Below are 15,031 nucleotides of genomic sequence, written 5' to 3'. Positions count from 1 at the left end.
TGTGTAGGAAACTATTCGATGGCACCTAACAACAACAATTTGTCTATATCTACCTACTAGATTTTGTTGCTATGGTTTGGTGGTCACATTGCATTTCCTTCACTTTTTAACACAACCCTGCAACATCAGTAATAGCAAACAGTAATCTGTAAGTGGATACATATTAAGACACGCAAGCTGAAAAGGTAGGTGATGTGAATGGGCTACTACTACCAAGCCACATACTGGCTTGGTAGGGGATATTTCTATATACACATTTAAATGTGCTATAATTATACACATTTATATAGTAGAGCAAATAGGAGACAAAATTATGAAAATTTATTTGCCATAACTAAACACCTTGTGGAAATGAATCATTGGACTTGGGAGCTTGTGGACAAAGTATTGGAGGACCTCTAAGTCAACTGACAAAACATTATTTACAAAGACAATGTTCTGCACTTTACTGTGAGGAGTAGTGATTGGGGTCTTAAAAACTAGTGGGTAACCATCTAAGACACAACAATTGCTTATTCCCTTACAGAGGAAACAAGAGTGAAGAAAATGAAACACTGAAGGACATAATTAATTCAAGAGATTAATGGACCATGTAAATTACAGCTTCTACTACCTGAAAGGAGAAGAACAAGATAGTGCTGGCTACTACTACTGACTACTTTGATTCGAATCACAGAAGTTTCTGGAAAGAATGGGAGAAAAATGCAGCATAGAATTCAAAATTATATAAAAGACCAGACATATTGGTCTGAAATAGACTAGTGAACTCTCAAGACTGTGTCCTTAGCCACCCTTCAAATCTAGAAGCCAAACAATAGTCAGGCCTCTAATGTGAACATTAACACTTCTTTGGCACTTACTCCTCAAAATAACCAATCATACTAAGTCAAAAGGGCAAATTTGCCTCAAAACAAAGCTAAAAAACAGGAAGAAGTAAGAAAAAAGGATTAATAAAAATGAGGGACCCAGAGAGGAAACAAAAAAAGAATTGAATGAATTGCAATTAATGTTTTGAAATGAAATGTGTGTAAATTGTTGAATAGATAACTGACTTGATCAGTAAACTTTCACAAACCAGAATTTAAAACAAACAAATTAAAAAACAAAACAAAACAAAAAACGGCTTTATGAATAATTCTTAAGAGCTAATAACAGAAACAGCCCCCGGGTGTGGCACTGTAGGACAAGCACTGGGCCACAAGGTAGGTTTGAATTGCAAGGTCAGGAGCTCAGCCTCACCAGTCTCTCCTCAGAAACCCTGTACAGGGTCACTATGAGTCAGAATGAACTTGATGGCACTTGACAACAACAAGTAATAGAAATAATGGCTCCATAGAATATTTACATAATATTTAGTCATAGAATTTTAGTTATAACTTTATTTAGACAATTTTAAATTCCACCAGAACAATCTGCACCATATAAAATCCACTTGGGCAGCGTCTTGCCACAAAAATGTCTGTGGATCCAATCTTTAAAAAGCCTATTGTGTTTAAAAATGTGATTTACAGATACAATGACTTATACTGATAAGCAGGTGCTAGAGCTCCAGTAGCATAGTGATTACAAATAGGGCTGCGAACCACAAGGTCAGCAGTTAGAAACTACCAGCTGCTCCATGGGAGAAAGATGAGGCTTTCTGCTCTCATAAAGATTTATAGCCTCGGTAACCCTGTTCAGGGTTGCTATGATTCGGAACCGACTCCACGGCACATAATAACAACAACTTTGTAATGAGCATCAAAACATTATTATTAATTTTACTTGATTATTATATTAAAGGTGTTTATCTGAATGTATTTCCTTAATATGTCTATGCATAAAAGATATGCCAAATAGAATATACTAAGACACACATTTGACTGATATGAGATACATTCTATTTATAACTGTTACATATATATATAAGTTTGACTTAAAGACTGACTTAGGAAAGGAACTCATTCATGATCAGGCGACTGCCTGCATATAATATGTTGTTTGCTCAACATCCACATTACATAACTTTCTATTTCACAGAACATTTCATGGATGTTAAGTGATACATGATTGTAGTTTCTTCATTCTTACAGGTTAAAGTCTCTTATTTAAGAAATGGTACACTCCTCTACTATCAGTGATTGTTGTTGGTGCCATGTTTTCTATCTTCCTCTCCACATAACTTGCCTCCTAAGGTAGAGGCTGAAGGTGCCAGTCACTTTCCCAACCCTCTTTCTATAGCAGTGGTCATGTGAGCCAATACTGGTCAGCTCTGGCCAATAAGACAATAAGGAAAGTCAGCTGGAGTTTTCTGAGAAAAAGTATGCATATTATACAGTAAAAGAAGTAAGTTCTGATTCCATATTTCCTTCTTTCAGCTTTTCAACATTGCCATACTTACTCAATCTGTGTGCTGAGCAAACAATATGAGAAGCTAGATTATATAGAGAAGAATGTTTTGTCAGAATTGGAGGAAGGCACATTATCAACCTGCGTTATGCAGATGATACAAACTTGCTTGCTTAAAGAAAAGAGAATTTGAATCACTTACAGGTACAGATCAAAAGCTGCAGTCTTTAGTGTGGATTACAACTCAGTGTAAAGAAAATAGAAATCCTTATAACAGAACCAATATACATCATGATAAATGAAGAAAAGATTAAAGTTGTTAACGGTTTCATTTTACTTGTGTCCACTCTCAACACTAAGGTATAGAGCAGCCAAGAACTTAAATGACATATTGAACTGTTGCAACCTTCCTGGTGTGGCACTATAGTATAAGCACTAGAACTCACCAGCTGCTCCTCAGAAACCCTATGCAGGATTACTATGAGTGGCAACTGATTCGACAATAATTAACAAGCTTAAACAATCTGTTGCACTGGAATCCAGGGGTGACACTGCAGGTAATGTGCTAGACCACAGGTCAGTTTAAACCCCAAGGCTGGTGGTTCAAATCCACCAGCCATTCCTCAGAAAACCTATTCAGGGTAACTATGGGTCAGCACCAACTAAGAACACTTAATAACAACAGCAGTGTTACAATGGGGGGGGGGTGGTTATGTGCCATGGAGTTGGTTCTGACTTATAGCAACAGGGTCTCTGAGGCTGTAAATCTTTACATGATCAGAAAGCCTCATCTTTCTCCCATGGAACAGCTGGTAGTTTCGCACTGCTGACCTTGAGGTTAGTAAACACTACACTGTCTATTATAATGTTGTTGTTGTTGTTGTTAAGTACTGTGGAGTTGGTTCCAACCCATAGCAACCCTGTATAAGATTTCCAAAGAGCAGCTAGTGAGCTTGAATCATTGACCTTGCAGTTCAAATGGCTTTGCAGTCTGAAAAGCCACACCACCACACCAGGACTCCATCTGTAACCATAGACCTCTTTGAAGAGCAAAGAGGTCACTTTGAGGACTAAGGAGTTCCTGCTCAAGCAATGATTTTTATTACCTCACATGTATGTGAAAGCTGTATAGTAAATAAGGACAACCAGAGAAGAACTGATGGATTTAAACTGTGGTGCTAGTGAAGAATATTGAATATACTATGGGCTTCTGGAAGGACAAACAAATCTGGAAGGACAAACAAATCTTCTGGAAGTACAACCAGATGCTCCTTAGAAGTTATGATGGAAAGATATTTTTCCAGCACTTTAGGCATGTTATTAGAAGGGGTTAGTTCCTGGAAAAGCACATCATGCTTGGTAAAAAAAAGCAGAGTATCAACAAAAACAAACGATGAAGACCTCAATGAGATGAAACATACAGTGGCTACAACAATGTTCTTAAACATAACAACAATGAACAGTTTGGCTAAAAATGGGCAGTGTTTTGTTCTGTTGTAAGTAGGCTTTTTGTAAGTCACAACTGATTCAAGGGCACCTAACAACAACATTGATGAGGGTTGCTGTAGGAGCTATCTAGTGACCAAGAGGGGATTTCACTCACACTTTGATAAAGGCAATATGTAAAGAAATGAAAAGAGCTTATGAATCAAAGATATCATGCTACAAAGCAAACTCTGGAAGCATCTACATCCAGGAAGATTTCTGTGGAAGACTATTCCAGAAAGTACTTTTACAGTTTCTTCTCAAAATTGAACAAGTTAAAAGAATAATGAGAACTATAATTTTAATAGATACAAGTCAAAAATATAATAGTACACATTCTTGATAACAATGACATTTAATTAAAAAATTAATTGAATTTGTATGAAACCAATGACCCTTGTATATTAAATTAAAATGTATTTTTGGCTCTTTTTAACATTAATATGCAATTCTCTCTCTCCCATTTTTTTTTCTGGGACTAATGTGATACAGGTTATTTTGAAATCAACATGTCTGAAACATAGTGGGTAAGAGAAAGTAAACTGTAGAACAGTGCATTCAGTATCTATTGTCATAATGTCATATGATTCTCCAGCTTCAGCATTTCTTTTGTGCTTTAAGGAGGAAGGAGTGTTTCTAAAGGATATAGATATGATTTGTTTGGGGAATAGAAAGTGTCTATTTTTTTCCCCTTTCCTGTATGTACAACCTGACAATTCAATTCATTTCTTTCTGACACTGTATGAACTATCAAAGTATGTATGGATTAAGATAGTAATATGATCAAGACATGAAAGTTTTCTTTGTTTATGTATATATAACAAAGAAAACTTTAATGTCTTGACCATGTTACTATCTTAAATCAAATATATATATTTGGTTCTGACTTAAGAAACTTACAGACATTATAGTAAAACCTGGATATTTTTCTTAAGAAACCCAACTAGATATCATTTTTATTGGAAGCATGCTTTATTTATTTATTTATTTATTTTACTTTAGGTAGCGTAGTGGTTACGAATCGGGCTGCGAACCTTAAGGTCAGCGGTTCGAAACTACCAGCTGCTCCGCGGGAGAAAGATGAGGCTTTCTACTCCCGTAAGGATTTACACCCTCGGAAACCCTGTACAGGGTCGCTATGGGTTGGAACCGACTCAACGGCACTTAACAACAACAACAATGTGTTACTAAGCTAATATGCCACTAAGATGAAGTTGTATATAATCTTTTTTTTTTTTTTTTTTTTTTTGACAAACAGAGACATGAACAATTATAAAACTATGAAAATGATACCATTCTTCTTACATTTGTCACTTTGGGCATGTGACTGTTTAACTCAAAATGGCCAATACCAGTTCATTTCCACTCAGTGGTGTCTAGGACATCCATCCTTATGAATTCCATTTAATTTTGGACCACTTTTAGTTTTCTCAGATTCATAATTCATACGTTTCCTGTTCCGGTTATTTTTTGATGTTTATAACTGTTTCTTCACATTTTGAATAATGACGCATCAGTAAATTAAGGGCCTGAAAACTTTGCTCTATTCACGTGACTAAGGTCAACTCTGCTTTGTGAAGGCAGCTCTTCCCCAGTCTTATTTTGAGTGTCTTCCATTCTGAGGGGCTCATCTTATGGCACTATATCTGACAATGTTCCTGTGCTACTCATAAGGTTTTCAGTGGCTAACCATTCCGAGTCTTGGTATAGCACTTTGAGATAAAGCACTGGACCTCAGGGTTGGTTTGAATCACAAGTCAGTACTTGAAACTTACCAACGTTCCTGTAAACATACAGGGTCACTATGAGTCAGAAGCGACTTTCTTAACTATTATAACAACAACCATTCAGAAGTGGCTCACCTCTTTATCTTCCTGGTCTATCTTAGTCTGGAAGCTACACTGAAACCTGTCCACTATGGGTGACTCTGTTAGTATTTAAATTACTGGTGGCATAGCTGCCAGCATCATAGCAACACACAAGCCACCAAAGTCCAATAAACTGACAGACAAGTGGTGGATTTGGACATGTTGTTTTGTTGTTGTTAGGTGCCATCAAGTCGGTACCTACTCATAGCAACCTTATGCACAGCAAAACGAAACACTACCCGATCCTGGGCCAACTTCACTCATGTTGCCACACTTGAGTACATTGATCTGCCACTTGGCCAATCCATCTCGTTGGGGGTCTTCCTTTTTCTCTGACCCTCCATCTTACCAAACGTGATGTCCCTCTCCAGCAACTGGTCCCTCCTGTCAATATATTCAAAACATGAAAGATGAAGTTTGGCCACCTTGGCCTCCAAGGAGCACTCTGGCTCTGCTTCTTCCAAAACAGATTTGGACATAAGACTTCTTAATTACACATGATCTCAGATTTCACTTTTGAAAGTTCTTAGGTCATCCTTCTTCTCATGCAGGTGATGTTTGGAGACCAGTGTAGGATTCTGAAGGATCTGCTTTATAATTTATGCTGATAGCACCAGAGTCCATTCATTTATTCTCAATTGGTCTATCCTCCAAGATTGTCATGAAAAGAGCATCAGACTCAGTAAATGGGAGATGTTTTCTTCATTTCCTGTGAGGGTGATAAATTCCAAGTTAGAAACCAGTTGGTTATATACAGATATATTCATTCACTTGGTAGTAGTAGGTATGTGCCATGGTGTCGGTTCTGACTCATAGCGACCCTGATACTCATTTATAAATTGTGTTTATTCACTCAATAGATTATTAAGAATCTACTGTACTATTAAGGAGCTCTGACAGTGTAGTGGTTATGAGTCAGGCTGCTAACCTCAAGGTAAGCAGTTCAAAACTGCCAGTCTTTCTGCTGGAAAAAGATGAAACTTTCTGCTCCTGTAAAGATTTGCAGCATCAAAAACCCTCTCCAGGGTGGCTATGAGTCAGAATGTCTCCACAGCACACCACCACTACCACCACTATGACTATTATATTATAAAGAGTAGCGTAATGATCCAGATATAAACATTATTATAAACAACAACAACAACAAAACATGGGTCCAAAGAAGAATTGATGCTCGAACATATGATATGGTTAATAGAGTAGTATAGCATACATTTGATTCTTGTTGTTGTTAAGTGCCCTCAAGTCAGTTTTGATTGATAGCAACCCTGGGGAGTTATTGGGGACCAGGCCTTACTGATCTTCTTTACGGTAATTTTCTTTTGCACGTACAGATATCTTCCAAAGTTGAGCAGCTTTGAGTAACAGCCAAATCCAAGTTCAAAAAATTATCCAACTCATTTCTAGTTTTTCAAGATTGCTTTGGAAACTTTAGGTTCTTTGCACCTCTAGATTAATTTTAGAATAAGTCTGCTGACTTTTACAAACAGTACTACTGGAATCTTGGAAGTGGTGGTGGTGGTTAAATGCAGTGGCGTTCTTCTGACTCATAGTGACTCTGCACAGGGTTTCTGAGGCTGTAAGTCTTTATGGGAGCAGAAAGTCTCATCTTTCTCCCATGGAACCACTGGTAGTTTCAAACTGCTGACCACATAATTAGCAGCCTGACTCATAACCACTATACTACTAGAGTTCCTTGGAATGTAGGTAGGATATATGAAATCTATATTTAAGCTAGAATTTGCACAATATTAAATCTTCAGATTCTTGAACACAATGTATCTCTCAATTTATTCAGGCAGTCTTAGTTTATTTTAGCTCTACATTATCAGTAGAAAGACCCTGTTAAATTTGATGCATACCTTTTGTTAAAATTGATGCATACCTTTTGTTAAATTTGGTGCATTTTGAAGCTACTATACATGAAATAATCTCATAAATTTATATTACATATTTTTATTACTAATATAAATATATTCATTTCATTTTTGTATATTATGTTTGTATCCTATTACTTTGTTTAATCCAATTGCTAGTTCTATTAGTTGTTTTATAGCTACACAAAATATTTTCAGCAATAAAAAAAAGTAAAAGATACCTGTAAGTAGGAATAGTTTTAATTCCAACCTTATGTCTTTTATACAACTTTCTAACCTTATATTTTTTATATACTTTTCTTATCTTCTTGCAATAGCTAAGACTTCTAGTGCAATAATGAATACAATTAGTAAGAGGGTGCATTCTTGCCTTGTTCTAGAACTTAGCGGGCAGTATGTGGGGGTGAGGGATGGGGAGAAATACGTAAACATTAAAGTTAACAGTTGATTCTTCATAAGTATCTTTTATCACTTGGAGGAAGTTCCATTCTATCCCTAGTTTACTCTGTTTTTAATAAGAATTTGTGTTGAATTTTGTCAAATACTGATAATGAAATCAATTTATTAAATGGAATTAGGCATATTCTGATTTTCTGCTTCAATTTGGCCAAAACTTATTTTAGTTCCTTTGCCCAAGGCTGAAATGTCATACTTCTCTGTCCTACCCATTTCAGTGTACATATTCAGATATATGGTCTTTTTCTTTTCCTACTGAAGAGAGATGTGAGCTTTGAATTTCTGATTTAAAGACCTAGAGGAAAGGAAGTTGGACTTAATGGTATGCAGTTGCTTAATGATAAGAGGTGAATTCTTTCCTTTGGGATTTCTTTAGTAGAATTTACCCTATCAATAATGAGGTTGAAGCTATTGTTAATTTAAAATGACATGCGAAATGCCCTCTCATGCTTCTCAGTTATAATAATATTGATTAGATATATGAAATAAAATGATATTGATACTGACTTCTAATATATTTAGATATTTGATATGGAAAATAATGCCTTCTCTGTAATATGTGTTTAACTGGCTCCTGATCATATCTATCAATAATTTCATAAATTTCTGGACACTATGTTTGTTGGGGAACATAATCTTTCATAGAGCCTTTTTGTTTCTTTTTTAATTTCATATGTAGATAATTTCATATCTTTTCCTCTTGCTCCAGATTCATACCTCATTTCCCTGTGATTTCATTTGACCTAGTTAAATGCATATGGTTCTACTTTCTGCACATATAGCAGGATTGTATTTCTGGCTTTATGGTTGAGACAAAACAAGCATTGTTATTATGTTCGACAAGAATATTAAAGGTGCCATGTACTGCCAGAACAAACAAATCTGTTTTGGAAGAAGTACAGCCAGAATAGTCCTTAGAAGCCTAGATGGCCAGACTTTGTCTCTAATATTTCAGACATATTATTGTTGTTATTAAGTGCTGTCATGTTGGTTCCAACTTATAGCAACACTGTATATGGTTTCTGAGCAGCAATTTGAATCACTGATCTGTGTGTTTCAAATCGACTTCACAGTTGAGTGTTTATTCTACAGCACCACATCAGGAGTCCAGACATATTATTGTTGCTGTTGTTAAGTGCTGTTGAGTTGGTTCTGACCGATAGCGACCCTGTATAGGGTTTCCAAGGAGCCACTGGTGAGCTTGAACTGCCAACCTTGGCGGTTCAAATAACGTTTCAGTCTAGCGCATTAACCCACAGTACCACACCAGGATTAGGAGGGACCAATTCCTGGAGAATGATATCATGGTTGGTAAAATGGAGGGTCAGAAAAAGAGAGGAAGACCCCCAATGAGATGGATTTGGCACAGTGGTAGCAACAATGGATTCAAGCATAGCAGCAATTATGATGATGGCATAGGACTAGGCAGTGTTTCCTTCTGTTGTACATGGATTGGTACCCACTAGACAGCACCTAATGACAAACAACACTTATATTTGGGAAGTGCTAGAATTGGACTCCTGATGTGGCACTGCAGGATCAGCACTGGGCTGCAGATTGCAATGTCAGCAGATCAAACCCACTAGCTGCTCCTCAGAAACTATACTGGGTTACTATGAGTCAGAACCAACTCTTCAGCAATTAACAACACAATTGAATTAACCCAAAGTGAAGACACAAACTCCACCTTGTTGTTACGGATTATATTGAATTTCCAAATATATATATGTTGTAAATCCTAACTTTTATTCCAGCGGTTAAAATACCATTTGGGAATTGGCTATCTTGCTATGTTAATGAGGAAGGATTAGTGTAGGCTGTGTTTTAACTCCCTCACTTTTTTTTTTTTAATTGAAGGGTTTTTTTAATTAAAAAATAATCAGAAGTTGTTTGAAATTCAATATAAAATATCCATGACTATTTCTATTCACAATTAATTCATACCTCAGCTTCCTGAAAAGCAACATTACCAAATATAACAGAGATGACTAAAGTACCAGCTTAACAAAAAGCGACTATGTTTAACAAACAGCCGCCCCTGTTTACATTTACAACAAAAAGGCTTCTATCCTTTGAAAAGTTCTCATTTTCTCCTGAAGTGTAGACCATTAAGGACAGATGGATGCAATGGTGTCAAGGAAAGAGCACCTCAAGCTTTTTCTTTTGATTAAAGATTTTGACAAGGAAGCCTTCATAAAATGTCATGAATTCTACTTGCTGTACAATTAACTTCTACTTCTAAGTATAGGGTGTATGCCACTGAACAGTTAACCATTTTGATGTGTAAAATAATTTTGAATTCTTACTATAAATATAACGGGCTAAAATATGAAACATATTGGCAATAAAACTAACAAGGTAGCTTAAGTAGCTTGCACGATTTTAGAAATATCTCTTGAAGGATACGGAAATGTCTTCTTTTACCGGATAACCTTAGACAGTTAAATTGCCATAAACTTGATAAAGCTAGAAAGGAACATGGTGTTTGAAGAACAGGACAGCCTGTGTTGTGGACTTCCTCTATCTCAAAGTGACCATCATTTAATGACAATGACTTATACATACAGAAATAATACAATATCCTATTCAGACAGAAATGAAATTATACTTCTTTTAAATTTATTTTTGAAGTCCTGATAGTTTTCCAGAAAATATCACAAAATGGGTAACAGTCATTTATGTGACATGTTCAATTATTCCTTTATGTTAAAATCTCCTCCTCAAACAATAATACAACTTAAATATAACCCAAAAATTGTGATTCACTAGATCAAGTTTCTTTGCTACCACCCACACTCAGCTACTAGCGGCAAAGGTTTAACTCCAGCTAATCTGAACAAGCTGAAGCAAAGATTGACTTGGAGACGTAACATATACCACTGGCAGTGGGCTGCTCTTGCTGCTGCTACTTCTGGATCCCGCTGGTGCCACCCACTTGGGTCTCTTGCTTTCAGCTAAAGGACTGCATATCTGGAGTGGTTTATTAATGGCCTCTGAAGAGAGAGAGACCTTCTTTGGTATGGACGGATGTTCTAATTTGAAGGCCACAGGAGTACAGTCTACTGAAGTCACCAAAGCATTACTTTTGGATTTAGGTTTCTTCTCTTTCTTTTCTACTGGGGGTTTTACCTTCAATTTTTCCCTTTTAATTTCTTTATCTTTACTTTTCCTCAAAGTGAATTCTTCGTCATTTTCATCAATCTCACCAAAATAAGAAGCATCCTCAGAATCTTTGCTACTTTCAAAGTCTGGTTGTGAATTATTAACAATGTTGCCATAACTACCTTCCAAAAGAATCCTCCTTTGTTATACCACAGCTGTAGACTCTGATTCAACATCATGAAAGTCCTCTTCCTCAACTGTTGTTGTTAGGTGCCATCGAGTCGGCAGGGACTCACAGTGATCTTCTGTACAGCAGAATGAAACACTGCCTGATCCTGGGCCAACCTCACTACTGTTGACATACTTAAGTCCATCAATGCTGCCACTTGGCCATCGATGTTGGCAGTCTTCCTCTTCCTTATTCACTGTCCAGCTTTCACATGCATATGAGGTTATTGAAAATACCATGGCTTGCATCAGGTGCATCTTAGTCCTCAAGCTGACATCTATGTTCTTCGACACTTTAAAAAGGTCTTGTGCAGCAGATTTGCCTAAAGCAATACATCATTTGATTTCTTGACTGCTGTTTCCATGAGTGTTGATGATTGATCCAAGAAGAATGACAACTTAAATCTTGTCTCCATTGATAAGAATGTTGTTTATTGGTCCAGTGGTGAGGATTTTTGTTTTCTTTACATTGAGATGCAATCCATACCTAAGGCTGTGTTCTTTGATCTTCATCAGTAAATGTTTTAAGTCCTCTTCACTTTCAGCCAGCAAGGTTGAATCAACTGCATATCACAGGTTGTTAATGAGTCTTCCCTCAATCCTGATGCCACATATGTCTTCATATAATCCAGCTTCCCAGATTATTTACTCAGCATACAGGTTGAGTAAGTATGGTGAAAGAATACAACCTTGCTGCACAATTTTTAAATTTTAAAACATTCAGTGTTCCCATGTTCTGTTCGAACAACTGCTTCTTGGTCCAGGTACAAATTTCTCATGAGCACAATTATGTGTTCCAGAATACACATACTTCACAATGTTGTGCATAGCTTGTCATGATCCACACAATCGAAACCCTTTGCATAGTCAGTAAAGCACAGGTAAACATCTTTCTGATACTCTGCTTTCAGCCAAGATCCATCAGGCATCAGTAATGATATCCCTCATTCCACGGCCTCTTCTGAATCTGGCTTGAACCTCTGGAAGTTCTCTGTCAATGTATACTTGCAGTTGTTCCTGTATTACATTTAGCAAAACTTTACTGGAATGGGATATCAAAAACATTGTTCGATGACTTCCACATTCTGTTGGGTCACCTCTCTTTAGAATGGGCACAAATACGGATCTCTTCCAATCAGTTGGCCACATAGTTGTCTTCCAAATTTCTTGGCAGAGATGAGTGAGTGCCTCCTGTGCTGCTTCACTTTCTTGAAAGATTTCAATTTTTATTCCATCAACTCCTGGGACCTTTTTCTTTGCAAATTCCTTCAATGCACATTGGACTTCCTCCTTCAGTATCATTGGCTCTTGATCATATGCTACCTCTTGAAATGGTTGAACATTAACCGTTTCCTTTTGATATAGTGACTCTGTGCATTCCTTCCACCTTCTCTTGATGCTTTCTGCATCATTCAATAATTTGCCCAGAGAATCTTTCAATAACAAAAGTCTAGGCTTGAATGTTTTCTTCAGTTCCCCCAGCTTGAGATATGCTGAGTGTGTTCTTCCTTTTTGATTTTCTGATTCCAGATCTTTGCACATTTTGATGTAATATTTGACTTTATCTTCTTGAGCTTATCTTTGAAGTTTTCTGTTCAGCTCTTATACCTCCTCATTTCTTCCATTTGCTTTAGCATATCTACACTGGAGAGCAAGTTTCAGTGTCTCTTCTGACACCCATTTTGACCTTTTCCTTCTTTCTTATCTTCTTAATGACATTTTGCTTTCTTCCTGTATAATGTTCTTGATGTCATCCCACAACTCTTCTGGTCTTCGGTCTTTAGTGTTTAATGTAGCAAATCTGTTCTTCAGATGATCTCTAAATTCAGGTGGGATATATTCAAGGTCATATTTTGGCTCTCATAGACTTGTTTTTATTTTCTTAAGCTTCAGTTTGAATTTGCATATGAATAATTGATGGCCTGTTCCACAGTCTGACCTTGGCCTTCTTTTCACTGATGATATGGAGCTTTTCCATCATCTCTTTCCACAGATGTTGTCAATTTGATTTCTATATATTCCATCTGGTGAGGTCCACGTGTATAGTTATCTCTTATGCTGTCTAAAGAAAGTATTTGAAATGAACAAATCATTGATTTTAGAGAATTCTATCATGCATTCTCCAGAATAATTTCTATCACCATGGCTATATTTTCCAACTACTAATCGTTCCTCTTTGTTCCCAACATTTGCATTCCAATCCCCAGTAATGATCAATACATCTTGAATGCATGAGGAAGAAGGAGTGACAAACTACTTCTGAATATTTAGTCACTGAAAACCTTATGAACAGCAGAGAAACACTGTCAGATAAAGTGCCAGAAAATGAGCCCCTCAGGTTGGAAGGTGCTCAAAATGCGACTGGGGAAGAGCTGCCTCCTTTTTCTCAGTAATCTGGTCCAAATCTAAATAACCACTGGATATACTACAATTAGAGATGTGAGACGACTTATTGCTTCTGCTTCATTATTGCCACATTTTTTCCAATCGTTTCATCTTGTGGCACCGGCACATCAGTGGTGACTGTTGGAGTCTCCTTCAATGATAAAGCTAGTGCAACTTCTAAGTCTCTCTGGTAGAGCTTGTCATCCAAAGCCATCCTTTTTTAGGGATTTTCTTTTGCAGTTGTTTGCCATCTTTCTGGAGAGTCTTCAGTGTAGGTTTTTCTTGTTTTAATTTCTTTGAGTCTGTACTGGATTTCTTGTTTAATGGTGCAGATGAAAAAACAAAATCACTTTGCAATCGAGTGCTTTATCCTACAGCTCCACACCAGGACTCCAGCCTCCTGGCATCATGGAAGCCTCTGCTGATGAGTGGTGGATACACATGAGGAACATTGGTAGGAGACCCAGCCAGGTCACCACCGCTGTCAGTTTTCAAACTGTGAGTAATTAACCAGTTTCTTATGCTGCACCGGCTGCGTTTTGGTCCGCTTCAAGGCTGAAAGTTTGCAGCTTTCAAGTTCTCCAAGGCAGCAATATTGATTCAATCATTCTTGAGACAGAAAATAAATTAAAGAAGCAAAGACAAAGGAGACATATGACAAGCCTCATGACTGTTGTCCAGGAGCACAAGTTCGGAAGAGACAAGGACCTTCCTTGAGAGATGACAGAGAAAGAATGCCTTCCCTTAGACCTGGCACTCTGAATTAAGACTTCTAATCTCTCAAACTGTAAAAGGATAAATTTCTGTTTTATAAAGCCATCCATTTATGATATTTCTTTGGCAAAGTAGGATAAGCACTGAACTTTCAAGGTTGATTTGAACCACAAAGTCAGCAATTCAAATTTACCAGCTGCTGCTCAGAAACCTTATACACAATTGCTATGGGTGGGAACTGACTCTATGGTACTTAACAACAACAAAGAATTAAGACACATATTGACCTGTGATGATAATGTTGTGTCATGGTGTAGGTAATTCAGACTCATGGAGAAATGTATCATATGATACAGTTTAAAATAAGGAAGTGAAATTCTGATTTTGGTTGATACGTCTATGTTTAAAGACAACATGCCATGGGTTCTAAGAAGCCAAGACAGATATTTGTTGTTGTTGTTAAGTACTATTGAGTCAATATCATGACCTTATGCATAGCAGAACGAAACACTGCGTAATTCTGGGCCAACCTCACTATCGTTGCCATGCTTGAGCCCATTGATGTTGCCACTTGGCCAATGCATCTCA

The 15,031-nt window shown here is 37.1% G+C and overlaps 1 pseudogene; it reads right to left on the bottom strand.

Annotated features, from left to right (window-relative positions):
• Positions 1-10,831: 10,831 nt before the first annotated feature.
• On the bottom strand, positions 10,832-13,943 carry LOC102819815 (annotated as a pseudogene).
• Between the last annotated feature and the right edge of the window lie 1,088 nt (positions 13,944-15,031).

Source organism: Chrysochloris asiatica, unplaced genomic scaffold (assembly GCF_000296735.1).
Source record: "Chrysochloris asiatica unplaced genomic scaffold, ChrAsi1.0 scaffold00015, whole genome shotgun sequence".
In the NCBI taxonomy this organism is placed as follows: Eukaryota; Metazoa; Chordata; class Mammalia; order Afrosoricida; family Chrysochloridae; genus Chrysochloris; species Chrysochloris asiatica.
This window is presented reverse-complemented; position numbering and strand designations above follow the sequence as displayed.